At 37.3% G+C, this 13,984-nt stretch overlaps 1 long non-coding RNA gene across 2 annotated transcripts in view; it reads right to left on the bottom strand.

The window, feature by feature from the left end:
* Positions 1–5,008: 5,008 nt before the first annotated feature.
* LOC114142498 (uncharacterized) overlaps positions 5,009–13,984 on the bottom strand; it is a 38,395-nt gene continuing 29,419 nt past the window's right edge. The window contains exons 4-6 of one of the 2 annotated variants that reach the window (XR_003595035.1): positions 10,897–10,989; positions 7,011–7,073; positions 5,009–5,327 (exon numbers count right to left, since the gene is read on the bottom strand). This is a non-coding gene — a long non-coding RNA (uncharacterized LOC114142498). Of the gene's footprint in view, positions 6,680–7,010; positions 7,074–10,896; positions 10,990–13,984 lie in introns of both variants that reach the window. The other variant, XR_003595034.1, reaches the window with a different exon arrangement.

The following is a 13,984-nucleotide window of genomic DNA, read 5'->3' on the forward strand; positions in this document are numbered from 1 at the left end:
ATAGTCAAATCTATTTAACTTTCCTATAGAGCTAAAAACATGACTGAACTTGATAGTTATTCATTCCCATGCATGTAAACAAAAAGCATCTGAAAGTTAAGCAGATGACAAACAGGCCTGTCAATCAGATTTATTGTGTTTTGATTCTTGCAGATATTAAGCATCCCTGTCAAAATTAATGCACTGTGAAAATCTTTACAATTTTTCTTTTGCATGGAACTACAGTAGTACACACAGCAAAGTTCTGTAAAACACAGCCAACTGACAAAGCATATTTTCAAATCACCTTTTCTGTTATTATATGTGTTTTGTGACTGGCCTTATCAAAACGTTTAAAAAAATAAAAATATATATATAAATGTGACTTGCTCAAACCTGAAGCATCCTAATGTCTAATCAGTTTCATCAACAGTACGATAGCAGGTGTAAATGCTAAATGTGAACAAGTACTTGTATTCCTGTTTGTTTTTGCTGCTGCTTTCTCCCCATTTTGCTCTCTCAGTGTAGGATGAAGTTGCTGCTAAAGTCTGTTGTTGAAATTTAGAGATTCATAGATGTCTTGCAAACACCTCAGGCTAATTTTCTCTCACTACTGATGCATATTGTAACTTCTAGTACAGCCAGTATCCCTCCCATCCCACCGCTCCACACGCACACATTTCTGAGTACTCTCATGCCATCCAACCCCCATTGTAGTCAATTGATTGTCCCACACACACAGCAGCCAGCTCTGCTGGAGGCTCCACTAGACCCGAGTCTGAACCTGCCTCAAAGTGAGCGTTTTGTTGTAAAAGACGGATAGTCAGAGAGACAATAAAGAGAAATTAAGCTCTCCCTCCCAGTATTCACAATTCATAAATCCATGTTGTGAGGAGAGTGGAAGAGGAACATCAAAGAAACAAGAAGCGGTCATCCCTTGATCTGTTCAATTGTGGACTCTTTAATGTACTTTAAAGCTTCATAAATTACAGTAAATGAAGTTTAATCTCATTTACAGCCATTATCTTTGACAGAACATTTTACTGGATGTCAGCATGCTGTATGAGGTGGGATTTTATTGAACAAAACAAGGTGCTTTTAATCACAATGACAAAGGCATATAACTTACTTTGTACTTCACATAGATTTCATATTCTAATTTTTTTTTTATGTATGTTCATATTACAAGTGGAAATCACAGCAAAGCATTAATATGTTTCCCTATGCAGTGATAAATAAGGTGCTGATAAATAAGGTGTTGAAAAACGTACATAAATCATTTCAACTGTTATTTTAACTTTAGATGAGTAGGAGTTCTTCTACAAGCACAGATAATGTGTTCAAGGTCACCTTGTTTACCATACTCACTTGAATACTTTTAGATAAGTAAGGATTATTTTTTATCAAGACAATATGTTTTCATGCAAGTCACTCCAGTTATGGGTCTATCACTTGCTATGACATATAAATTCACCAGCAGGTCAAGATTTAGTTTCTGTTTGAGGGTTGTCTGCAGGTAATTACTTTAAATTACCAGTAGGAGAACGGCAGCCATTACTTAAACAGAAATATTTCACAAATGTGTTTATTCTCATAACAGTAGACGAAACCACATCCAGTGCTAAAAACAGACCAGAATCCACATTTGAACAAGAGCCGCTTTTTATTGCTTCATGTGGATTTATTCGCTGTACTCTTGCCCAGTGTGGTGGCGATGAACGATTTGAGTATATGAAAGGCTGTGGCACGGAGGGCAGAGCAGGTCATCCACTAATTGGAAGGATGTTGATATTGTCCCTGAAGATGACCCCACTCTGCTCAGTGGTGTGTGAGTGTGTCTATGACTGAGGAACGTGCCTAATGTACATCCTAAAAAGCCCTGAATGAATGGGTGTTAATGGATGACTTTGGCTTGTAGTGTTTTGTGCTTAAAGGGGGTAAAGAGACTAGAAAAGTGTTCTATGAATTGAGTCCATTACATTACATCAGTAGCCCCATGTCCCTCATGGGGAAATTATTGTAACAGTGTAATATTCACAAAAAAATACTTTTAACCCTTAGTTCAAATCATAAAGAATTTATTTATCAAAAAGAGAAAAAATAAACTATTATGAACATTCTCTGCTTTACATCTGGGCTTCAGTTGAGGAAATTAACCTGAAGGCAATTTTCCACCAGCTACTTTATCTGACAAGGTTCTACTTGAATGCATGCCTCACAAAGCAACACAGAAGATGCTGATTGGCCCAGAAGGTACTCACTGAGTCAGTTAATCGGAATGAACCAGCATACCATTTCAATAGATCCATTAAGCTTTATCTTTTGTTGGAGATAAATTCTTTATTTAATGTCAGCCAACTAAGCATTAATGCACATGAAAGCCAAGCTACATCAGGTAGTGTTTTACAGTACTAAACACACACACACATATGTATTTGATTTAGAAAAACTGGCCATGGAGATGGTCCTATCCTTCTGGTCACTCCACTCAAATAACAGATGTTCAAAAAAATATTTTTGAATGACCTACACATCTGAGGGGTTGCTTTGGATATAGTTTTAAACTTTAGGATCCCCAAACTGATCATTTTTAAAAAAATAAGTTAAAAACATTTTCATTGGAGTTATATGATTTATTGTAGCCATTTCCCTTGGAGTTTCTTTGTTTCCATGGGAAAAAAGACTGGAATATTTTGGACAACACAAACAAGTGTTGTCCATAATTCTGAATGTGCTGTGTTAAAATGTTCATTTCATGCAACAGTACCAAGCGTGAACAATTTAACCAAGAACATGAACCTAAGATACAAAACTCGTTCAAATTAAAAGTGACACATGCACTGATCAGCTAATAGCTGGCTTGACATTAAATTCACCGCAAACATTTAAAAACAAAGAGCCTTTGCCTCTATGACGCTCAATTGTAGACATTAGTGTTTATGGGTTTTCCACTGAAGAGGCCTACACGAACGTTGGCAGTGTTGTTTCAGTGATAACAGATGGAACCAGCCAGGAGATTAGCTCCCGAGGGGGGAGGATGTGAGGGAGCTAACAGATACTTATAGTGGAAAAGTTAAGCATCCTTTCACTCCGGTATATTTGTCATCACTGTTAGCGCTGCCATGTTTAGTGCAGGGCATGCTGCGAGCTGCTTGTGATATTTCACAACTGAAAACTCTGCAAACAGTAAATATGCAGCGCATGGACTTGTGAATGTACAGTAGGTGCAAGCGGCCATAATTGACAGGTTCTCACATCAAATGCTTTTCAGTCTGCACTTTATTATTGGTGTTCTCCAGCAGCTGAGAAACTCAGTTGTGGTTGTGTGAGTTTGGGTGTGTGAGATTGTGTTCAGGACTGTAACCCACTTCTGTTAAGAGCTTTGAGCCCTAGGAAAACATTTCCACTCCTCAACAACCATGACTCTCGCACTAAATCATCACTAAATCTCCCAGGCACTCCTCCCTCAGCGGTCCGTGATTGCATGCTCTCTTTTCCTCTTTAACATGTGTGATTTACACACATAACTGAGTACAGGGTACACAAATTTTAAAGTAGATACAAAGTAAGAATATTCCTTATACAGGTAGCTCACAGAGAGGTGTATTTTCCTCTGAGAAATTAAAATTACTTTATTTTACATATAATTTCTTTTGTGAAGGTCTGAACTGGAACAGTTCTTCCAAGAAAAAGAAGAAAATTCTGTCTTCCATATTTTTAATAAAACTATGCCAAGGCAATTTTATTTTAATTTCCTCCCCACCTGAACAAAGAGAGACAAGTAATTGGACAGCTTAGTTCCAGACGCCACATAAAGCAATGGTGACACCATCAGATGACTTTTCTGTTACTTTCCAGATTTATAGCTAATGTGAGATTTTTTTTTAAGTTGTCGTTTCCTCGACATCCTTTCATGGCCATAAACTGTAACAAATCACAGCTAATAGAGTCTTCTGCTGTCAGACATAGAAAAATGAGCAAGACAGGAGACAGGTTTGTCAAGGTAGGACGAAGAGCACGAGGCACCTGAACGAAATGCAAGTGAACAAAGGCAGACTGAGGAACAGTGGTTACTGTGACATTTCAAAGAAAAAAATCGATGAAGATTTATTTCTCTGCCTGCCTTTAAGTTCAGTACAAGACTTGCTGAGGAAAGTAGACCCAGGAATGATATAAATTGCTGCTTATCTTTTGAGGATTTCAAAATAGGGAAAAAAGGACATTTCAGTTTGATAGAGGCTAAATCTCAGAAAGGCTTTCTTTACATTTGGAAAACCTTGACGTTCAACCACATAGCTCTTATTATAAAATCATTATAATGTACATTAATATACTTAACTTGTTCAAAATGGATAAAACAGACTGAAGTTGAATGGTTCAATGTGGGAGTTTTTCTAAGCATTCACAGAAAGCCTTCACCAACAATATAATGCTAAAACAGAACACACTTTCTCTGTTTCATGCCATTTAAAATGTCTTTGCTAAATGCCTGAATATTATAAGAGATGTATATTTTTTCTTAAAATGTAGAAAATTGATTTGGGTAAAGCAAAGTACCAATACTGTGTGCATTTCCAAAGTTTAACTTGACATTTCTTATGTTGCTTTTGAAATATTGGCTTCTTCCTCCCTGAATGATGTTTCAGGATTTGTTTCAATTCTGATAACAGTTTTCATTCAGTGTTTTAACTAGGTCCTTTGCTTATGTTCACATTTCACACCAAAAGAAAAATGCCCCTGGGGAAACCGAACTGATCTCAGTTCTTTAACCCTATGATTTAACATCATTTAAGTCTAATTTAAATGATGTTAAAATAAATTGTTGTTCAGAGCAAACCTCCACCAGAGAAACTCTTTATGTAAATGTGACAGTGTTTACCTGAGCATGTCAAATGGAAATTATAGATGAATCTTTAAGTTCATTTAAATATTCAAGCACACATCAACTTGGAGATAAATTAACTAATTGATTTTTTTTTTCTCATTACATTCATGCGTGCAAAACATTCTATAAGAGGGTTGATAAAGCCAGTAGTTTAATTGATCATATTAATATTTGGAATATATTTATACACACTGAATGACTTTCAAGTATCATTGCTTTATATTGCTGCTGGACATAAACTCCTTCAGCCACAGAACATTCATATTCATTGTGGCTGTGATATGTCTGCCATCTTTGTCTTCTTCCCTAAGGTGAGGTTACTTTGGAAGGGCCGGTCACACCTCAGTGCCTCCCCCCTCCAAAACATGGCATGAATTAGCCTTGAATCCAGGACACCAACCTTGAAACAGTAGAGCACAGCAAGGACACAGCTCCAACAGAGGTACATGTTCTCAGGTTTTCACTGTGAGATTTTGTGAGAAAGAAAATACATAGAACTGATCAGAATCTCAATACGTATGCAGAAGCAATCAGATTTTTTTTTTTTTTGTGGACAGTCATGGCACCTTAAAATGCTGATCAAAATGTAAACTGGAAAAAACATCAGGATTAGCAGCTCTCTCATGCATGGGGACTCAATTTTGTTGGGTTTAATTAGTCTTTGATGCTTCATCCGTGAAAACCAGGTGCAACCATGAGATATGAGTGCTCTTAGCAGACTCCATGAAAAGAAAACCATCCTTATAAGGAACAGTTTTTCCTCTCAAAGAACACCATAAAGAATGTGGAAGCTGGCAAGCCTTCTTCCAAGGGAGAAAATGGGTACGATCAGCATAAATCTGGGTTTTCTCTGACACACACAACACATTCAACAGTGTCATCTGTAAACTGCAAAGATCATTATTTTTCTATCTAATGTCAGTTCTACTTTAGTAAATAATTGAAATTATAAGTCTACTATTTATTCAGCATGTTGCAGAAAAACCATCAACATGGAATCAATGCAGTAACAAATTTTCTGCTATTACTTTTATTTCTGAAAGAAGAAATGTGATGCAACCTTTTCTAAACAGCTGAAATACAAACTTTAACTTGTGGGAATCTCACGCTGGTGTTGGGATTTCTGGCAAAACACCAAATCAGCTTGTTGGGCTTCACTGCCGGACAAAAGAAAATCCAGTAACAAGAGGAGATAGTCTGTGTTTGAAAGTCAACCCGTATAAGTGATCACCCTGTTCATGCTGAACTGGATTTTCCACATTGCACAGCTATGCTTGTAGGCTTGGCTTTTGAGGAGAAGGCTTCTGGTTTCAACAGGCAAACTAAGACTCCTTAAGCTATACATTTGTTGGCTTTGACATTTGCTTCTTTTACATACTTCACATTTGCTGATGTTGATTGCTGGATTTTCTAAAATCCTAGCATACTTTTGGAGTATATTTTGTATTTTTCTCACAAAATCTACTAATCTCTACTACAACAAGCTCCAGAAACTCCTCTTTATCGCATTTCACATTCCTAATACAAAAGTGAGACTGCAAAGTCATGTGAAAGGACATGGGAGCAACTTCCACTTCTTCAGTCACACAGGCAGCCATCAAAAGCCTGTGGCCTGATGCTCTCCTGACGGATGACGGCTGCAGGATGTTTAGTCATACCACCATTAGCCTCATTAAATCTCACCCCTGGGTGCCGTAAAGACAGAGAGGATGATTAGTGTGTGTTAAGGCCATGGTTCAGCTTCAGTCTCTGCGCACTGCAGGGGGACTAGCTTCCTCAGACTGTTGCTCATCAGCTGGTTTTCTTTAGCTTGGCCTGGGTGACGATGTCAGAGTGATAATAGATTTTCACTTACGCAACAAAACAGTAGAAAAAGACTGTTGCTTTACAAATGTAACATCATCCACCCCACTAAAGTTTCTGGAAAAATACAATTGGTAAAAAGAATAAATTCACAGTTTGCTGCAGAATCCACCTGGACTAAAATTTATTGCAATTCAATACAGCTGAACCCTTTGCTAAATAAAAATAGAAAATGTTTTTTTTTTTCCTGACTACAAGTATATGTTTTAAAAATATAACACAGATAATGGATAATTAACAAAATACAAGCTACTGGAAAGTATAAAGAGAAATTGTTGCTTACCCTTGGGAGTAATCACATCGATCGATTCCATGCTGGAATGTTCAAGAAATAATGTTTTTCATCCTGAGACAAATAAAAAAATTAGATCTCCTTAAGTGGCACTTTTAGGACAAAATGTCAGCAAGATAACACGGCAATTAGAAGTCTGACGGTCCAAATGTGATGGAACAGATTGTCAGATAACCAAAGATAATGGAAATCAATTTCTTTGTCCTGCAAAGAAAACATGGCATCCAAGTACTTTCACAAACCTGAGCTGTGAATGTAATACATGCAAACTAGCTGCATATCATTTCAAACAGTATTCTAATCAGGCACACAGATGGTCCTTGAAGAAAATAAACATGGCAATGTTTTAAAACGGGGCAGCAAGGGCGGACATAAAGGTAAAGACTTCAAGAAGACGAAAAACTTTCCAGTGAAAAAAAAAAGCCAGAGTCTTTGCCTGAGAGCAAAATATCAGCAAAGATCTGGTGAATTCAGCAGTGGTGAACTTAAAAAAAACACCTTTCCAGCCACGATGCAGCAGAAAGCCCAAAAATTTCATGTATTTTTAGAGCAAGAATGAGTGAAAGTTTTGTTTGTTTGTTTCTCACCCCGGACATTCTCTGTTCAGACTGCTGCCTTCAGGCAGAAGATACAGAGCAATCAGAACAAGAACCAATCGTCTCAGAGACAGTTTCTACCCAGTAGCAATAACAAAACTAAATGCAATCAAAAACAACCATAAATCATCATAAATGATGTATGTGAGAATGTGGCTGTTCTTATTTAGTGATTTTTTTTTTTTTTTTTGCCAGTTTGTTGATTCTTGCGTTGTGTGTGAATTGTGAGACAGTTATTTTTTGTTTTTGGGCATGTGCACTGACTGATGGCACCTTTTGAATTTCGTTGTTCTTGTGACAATGACAATAAAGATTTATCTTATCTTATCTTATCTTTTCTCCCCTCCAGGGGATCTTTTGTGGGATCTAGTGTCCCTTATATGAAAGTAGGCTGACAGGAAAGGGGGAAGACATGCGGCAAATGTCGCCGAGTCTGGGAATTGAACCTGCGACGGCCACGCCACCACAGCACGTCCGAATGAGTGAAAGTTTAACAACTGAGGCACTAGAGAAATTAATGAACTCCCATTCGACCACAAAAATTCCCAATGAGCCAAAAAAGAGAAGGGTTTTCCAAGACATAAGTATGAAGGTTGGACAAAGTTATTCCTCTGACTTATTTTAGTAATCTGCAACGGTAAAATAAGTATAAAAAGTTGGGCTAATAGATATTGTCATAAATATCAACTTAAAGTGGAAAAGTAGCAACAAAACCGACAACTTCTCTTAGCAAAATGAACGGGATGGGAAATCATTACACAATAAAGCTATAAATATAGCTTTATGCTTTATATTTTTAGACTTTGTCTGATTTCCTCAGTAAAGGCAATCACTTCAGCTTTATAGCTCTGACCTTTGCAGCAGTCAGTGACCTCATCTGTAAGACATGAACACACGCCAGGGGACAGAAGGCAGCGGGCCTGCTTGTTGGGATGTCAAGTGTGAGCTAACACTGATCAGAGTTCCATGTCATGAAAGAAGAAAACTTCTTTAGGAGTCCTGTCACTTCAAGAGTTGTTGCCCTTGTGCCAAAGTCAATGTTGTCTTAAGGTCCCGGGTTCTACTGCGGGAAAAGAAAAAAAATATTTCCATGCTGAAAGGATTTGAAGAAAAAAACAAGTTGGGGCCTGCAGTTCAATTTAAAACATCACTTGTGTAAACAGATGAAGTTTCATCTTGTGGTTGGACACTCTTGTCACCCTTGTCAATTTTTTTGAACCTGTCACAAGAAGCAGGTGCGTGTTTGGTACAAGAGGCGTATGGACAGAATCTCAGTATAGGGGTACGTTATGCAGAACTACTTCATGTTTCTAATCCTCCAATATTCCTAGAGGGTACATCTAACATGTGCTTGAATATGTTTTACGTCTCTAACAAGCCCAAAACATCCAAACAAATCAAGTTTGTGAAAAATGAATGAAACTCTTTAGAGCGCTAGGAGGCTAACAGCTAATCAGAGAGAATGCACCCGTTTTAGCTAATTTAAGACTAAATTAGTCTTAAATTAGCTAAATTAGCCTGTGTAGGCTGACAGGCTAATTTCCTGTCAGCCTACACATTTAACAGTCAAATTAAAAATGTTCATATCTATAGGATACAGAGTGATATTAATATATACTGTTGATTTTTATCGACTTGACAAGATTTGTGTAATTTATATGACAATGAAAATTATACTAATTGAGGTTGTCAGCGGTATCAGTCACCATGAATCCAATTTTTGGACTTTTATTTCAGAATTAATAGATATGAAAAACAATCACATTGTGTAACTACCACCTGAAGTAAAACCAAAGTATATAACATACAATAATTTTGAAATGTTGACAGCTAAATATTTCAATTTCTTTAAATATTAGTTCTAAAATTTGCCCGGCATAAATTGCACATTGCAACATGAAACAGCTCTACAGTTGTACCCAAAAGTATTCACACACTTAGCAGATTCAGGTTTGTAGCAGGCTTTTAATTTTACAAACATGTTTCTTCTGAGCAGAAATAATAATAGTTTTGTTTTGTCCCAAATTAACTAAGAGAATCAGTTGAGGGAGCAAAATACTCAGGTTATGGCAAAGGCATCGTATAGATTTAAAAGTCATACTGAGAGGATCTCATTTATTAAAAAGATTTATGAAACCCAAACTGCCGCTATACATAACTTTAACACTCTCTGCTGCAAGATACCTTCAGGGAGATCTTAGATATATTATTAGAGGTTCTTTAATAAAACTGAAAAATAATCAGCGTGTAGTGCAAAATGCACACTCATACACAAAACAACATCTTTGCCCTGGTACCAAAATACACCATCATACAGTAGCCATGATGGCAGTTGAGTGTTTAAGTGCAACAGTACAAACATCCTCACATACTCGTTGAGTTGGATTATCCTCTCAATCATTGTGCTGCTGTTCTTTGTTTTTTTTATCCACCAGTCTACTCATACTGAGTTTGCAGCTCATCTTGACCTACTTTCTTTAAAACTATCTGCACTGTCAGTGACTCTGCTTGGTCTACAGATTTATCGGTTTTCTCTATCCCAAAAGCTGAGCAGAGTATAAAAATTGCATCCACATATGGTATTCCCCCAGCATGCAACTGTGTGGAAACCATTCTGAATCACCAGAAAGTGGTCGAGATGAATTCTAAGAAATGTTATATGGCTGGGAGACAAGCACATCTTCCTGCAACTGATGTGATTATCACTGAGGCTGTGGATAAGCCAGGAGTTTTCCTAGTCAGGAACATGCAGTGGACAAAAGCACAAGACAGGAATGTGTCCAAGGATATCCAGAACTTATAGTGTAACTTCGATGGATTGTGAGTGTATACCCACTAGTTAAAAGTGTGGAACGAACATTAGGAAAAGCTTGAAGGGTATTGTTCTATAATGACTTTTCTATAGATAATAAAAGCATCACTGGCCAGGCTAGGACTCTTCAAGATCCAGTCAGACTTTAACAGGAGGGATTGCACCACTGACTCCCGTCCTTGGAAGTCAATAGCTAAACAAGTTCCCCTTCATGGTTTTTTTATTGCTAGCAGAAAACAAAGGGTTCTCTTTTTGGTAGAGTCGTAAACAACACAATCATGTTGACTATCTGATATGTTCTATGGCACAGAGTCTTGCAAGACCTGTAAAACACTACTTTCACAATACCAAAATCAATACAATGCATTGTGTGGTGGCCAAGACAGGTGTGTGATGCGTTTCTTATCTATTTTTTTCTCCCGAGTCAGCAGTTTGGCAGAGACAGAAGCAAAGCTGTGAGGATCATTACCAGTCACTATGGTGAAGCAGGTATTGATTTCCTCTTGTAGGTCTGTTTGTGTGCAACTGTGGCAAACAGCAGAGAACCGTACTGCAGCAGGACCTACAGCAAAGATAAAAGATAAAAACTTCTATTAGCTGGAAAAACCCCACACAAACTTAGCTATTGTATGCAGAGGGAAAATCAGAAATCAGTCCATGTCAAATTACTTGGCTGCCATCCTCTCCAGTCCAATTGTGATCCGTGAAAAATATTGTGCTACACACAAGAGCTGCAGCATTTGTGCTGCAGGACTGACCAAACTTTCTCTGATTTTACTCATTTACAACCCCCCCCCCCAAAAAAAACAACAACACAGAATATGATTATCTCTCACAGAGTTGAAAGTCAAAGGTTTACTTAAACATAAGGAAGCCCAAAAACTGAAACCCAAGAATGAATCCAAATGAATAAATCATAAGGAATCAAACTGGTGACACAACATGAGGATCTGACACAGAGCTGGCTGACTGGGAGATATTTATGCAGGAGAGTTGATTGCTGAACAAGGAGCAGGTGGTTGATTAGAAACTGGGTGCTGCTTTGAGGTGAGGGCAAGTAGCTGAAGTTGAACTGAGGAAAAAGGAGAAATGGCTGACAGAATACACAGGGAACATGGGAAAGAAGTAAACGGAAATATAGCAAACCAGAGACACAACTCAAAATGAAAAATGATCAGGATTCAACCAATAGTCTTTAAGAATTTGGGTTTGAAGTAAACAGAAAATCAGTTTCCAAAACAGACCAGAACTAAGATATATAGCAATAGTAACTTATACACTCAGCTTTCAAAGACTTTACAATTTTATTAACTTTGGTGGGTCAAGTTCGACCCGCCTGCCAACGACCCTTCACCATACGCCCTCCATTCCGTGACCAGAACTTTCAGTGGATTGCAAGGCACAGCACGAACTTGTAAATCACTGAATGAACACATGATTAAACGTGAAATTTGAACATCTTATTTCCAAAATAAACATCCTCCTCAGATTCAATGTAAGTATTCAATGGGAAAAATGGTGAAGGGAATTTTTTTCCCACACAAACAGGGGGAATACCAGACACTGGAATGTGTATTTGTAATTGCCATATTGGGTTTGTTTTAAAGGTGTCAAAAAAGACAATGTGGAAAATGTGTGAGTCATTGAGAAGATAAAGCAAAAAGCTGTGCTTCATAAAAGTATTTTTTCTTGTCTGACATTTATTAAAAAGATATAAAAAATGAATAATAGAAATGTTACATAAACCCTTGTTTTCAGACTATTGAAAAGAGTGTAGATTTCAAATGATTTTTTCCCCATTACAGTCACACTTTAACCAGATGTTGAGCACTATTTTTCTGTGATGCATGTAAGATTTAGTGTGGAAATACCAAAAGATAAATGCTGTTTTTCCCCCCACAATTACCTGGTTGTGCAAGAGAGGCGAGGTACATCATGAGTAGTTTCCACTTTTCATCTTAGCTGAAGAGAAGGAATGTTCAGGAACCCAAGAACACATTGAGATTTACTGTCTGTGGATAACTTATGGCTGGAACTTGGCAAAAACTTTATTAGAGCTTGTGAAGTCTGATGAAAGTAAAGTGATAGATTGTATTTTAAGTTGGATTCCTTTGCAAAACTCTAAATCTCTTTAGAAATTTGCATTGCCCTCCACCACTACATGTCTTAATTGCCCAATCAACATGTTGAATCTGTTGGAAAAGTTGACAAATACAGGCAAGAAAGAGTTGCAGGCCTCTTATTTACACGTAGATTAGAGATCCAGTTTGCCTACACACTTGTTTAAAAAAATCCATCCATCCACCAATAAGGGGATGGTGTTTGATTTCAATTTCAAGTGTCTTTTCTTTATTCCTTAAAATAATGAAACACTTTCAAAACGTGGACATACATTTTTTTAGTCAACCTCTTTTTGTTTGCTGTTGCCTGTTATGTTGAGGCCAAACTGAGTAAAAAATGTTTCCAGAATAAGCACCTGTTGCTTTGCTAGTTTCTGTCTTTATTATAAAGAAGGTTGTGAGATATCCTCCAAAAAAGGCAGAAGCAAGAACAAAAAACGTTGGGCGAAATTCATACGGTTGCAGAAAAGGAATTTATGTCCCACATGTGTTAACATGAGCCTAACCAGCCAGTGTTGCTGTTACAGTTCATGTGCAGGATGACCTCATTGTTTTTGCCTCGGGCACTGCTCTTCTGATTCACTCAGTCATTGGTTAGTGTAATGTAAACCCAGTGTTTTTATTAATTCAATAAAATGAATCATTTTCATGTCCTTTGTCTCTCTCTCTCCTTGTGCTTCAAGCTCATGTTTTCTCCTCTTTGATCCTGCTGCAGAAGGTCAGATTGCTCGAAGGAGGCATTTGAAGGAAGCTTTTCATTTTCCCTGTCAACAACACTGGGTGCTCCTGCTGCAAAGTTGAACAGAACCCTGTGTGACATAAGGGCATTGTGACTGGTTCAGATGACGTTAGGTTATGGTGTTAGTTGAACGTATTAACTCCACCACATCTTCTCGCAGGAGAGAACGTAAATGTTAGCAAAACATAGTAAAAATAAGCAACAGTTGTTAATGTTAGTAATTGCATTTCATATTTAGTGGAAACACCACAATTACGAAATTGTATTTTTTATGATGTCAAAGGAGTATAAACAGAGTTTTGCGTATATTTGTTTAGCAAACATATTTCTATATTTGCAAATACAGCTAATTACAAATTATGATGATTATTCGTCAAAAATAATCATCTGGAAACTTTTCTAGTTAAGACTTGAATAATGAAATACCATCAACAGAAAAGACACCATTAAAAATGTAACAATACTGGAACTTGTTGGTTCCTGGTTCAGCCGAGTTAATGATTTCAATGTTTGCACTAAACCAGAAAATCTCAAATTCAAGGTTAGTATTGACCAAGATCATATGAGCAAAAAGACTTCATTCACTGTTTGTGCAGACAGTATCAAAAATAATGATGCTTGTTTGTTAAAAAAAAAAACATGGTGTAGGATGACCTGGTGTTTTACCACAAGAAAAAACAAAATGCATGCTTCAGTTA

This window comes from Xiphophorus couchianus, chromosome 4 (genome assembly GCF_001444195.1).
Source record: "Xiphophorus couchianus chromosome 4, X_couchianus-1.0, whole genome shotgun sequence".
NCBI lineage: Eukaryota > Metazoa > Chordata > Actinopteri > Cyprinodontiformes > Poeciliidae > Xiphophorus > Xiphophorus couchianus.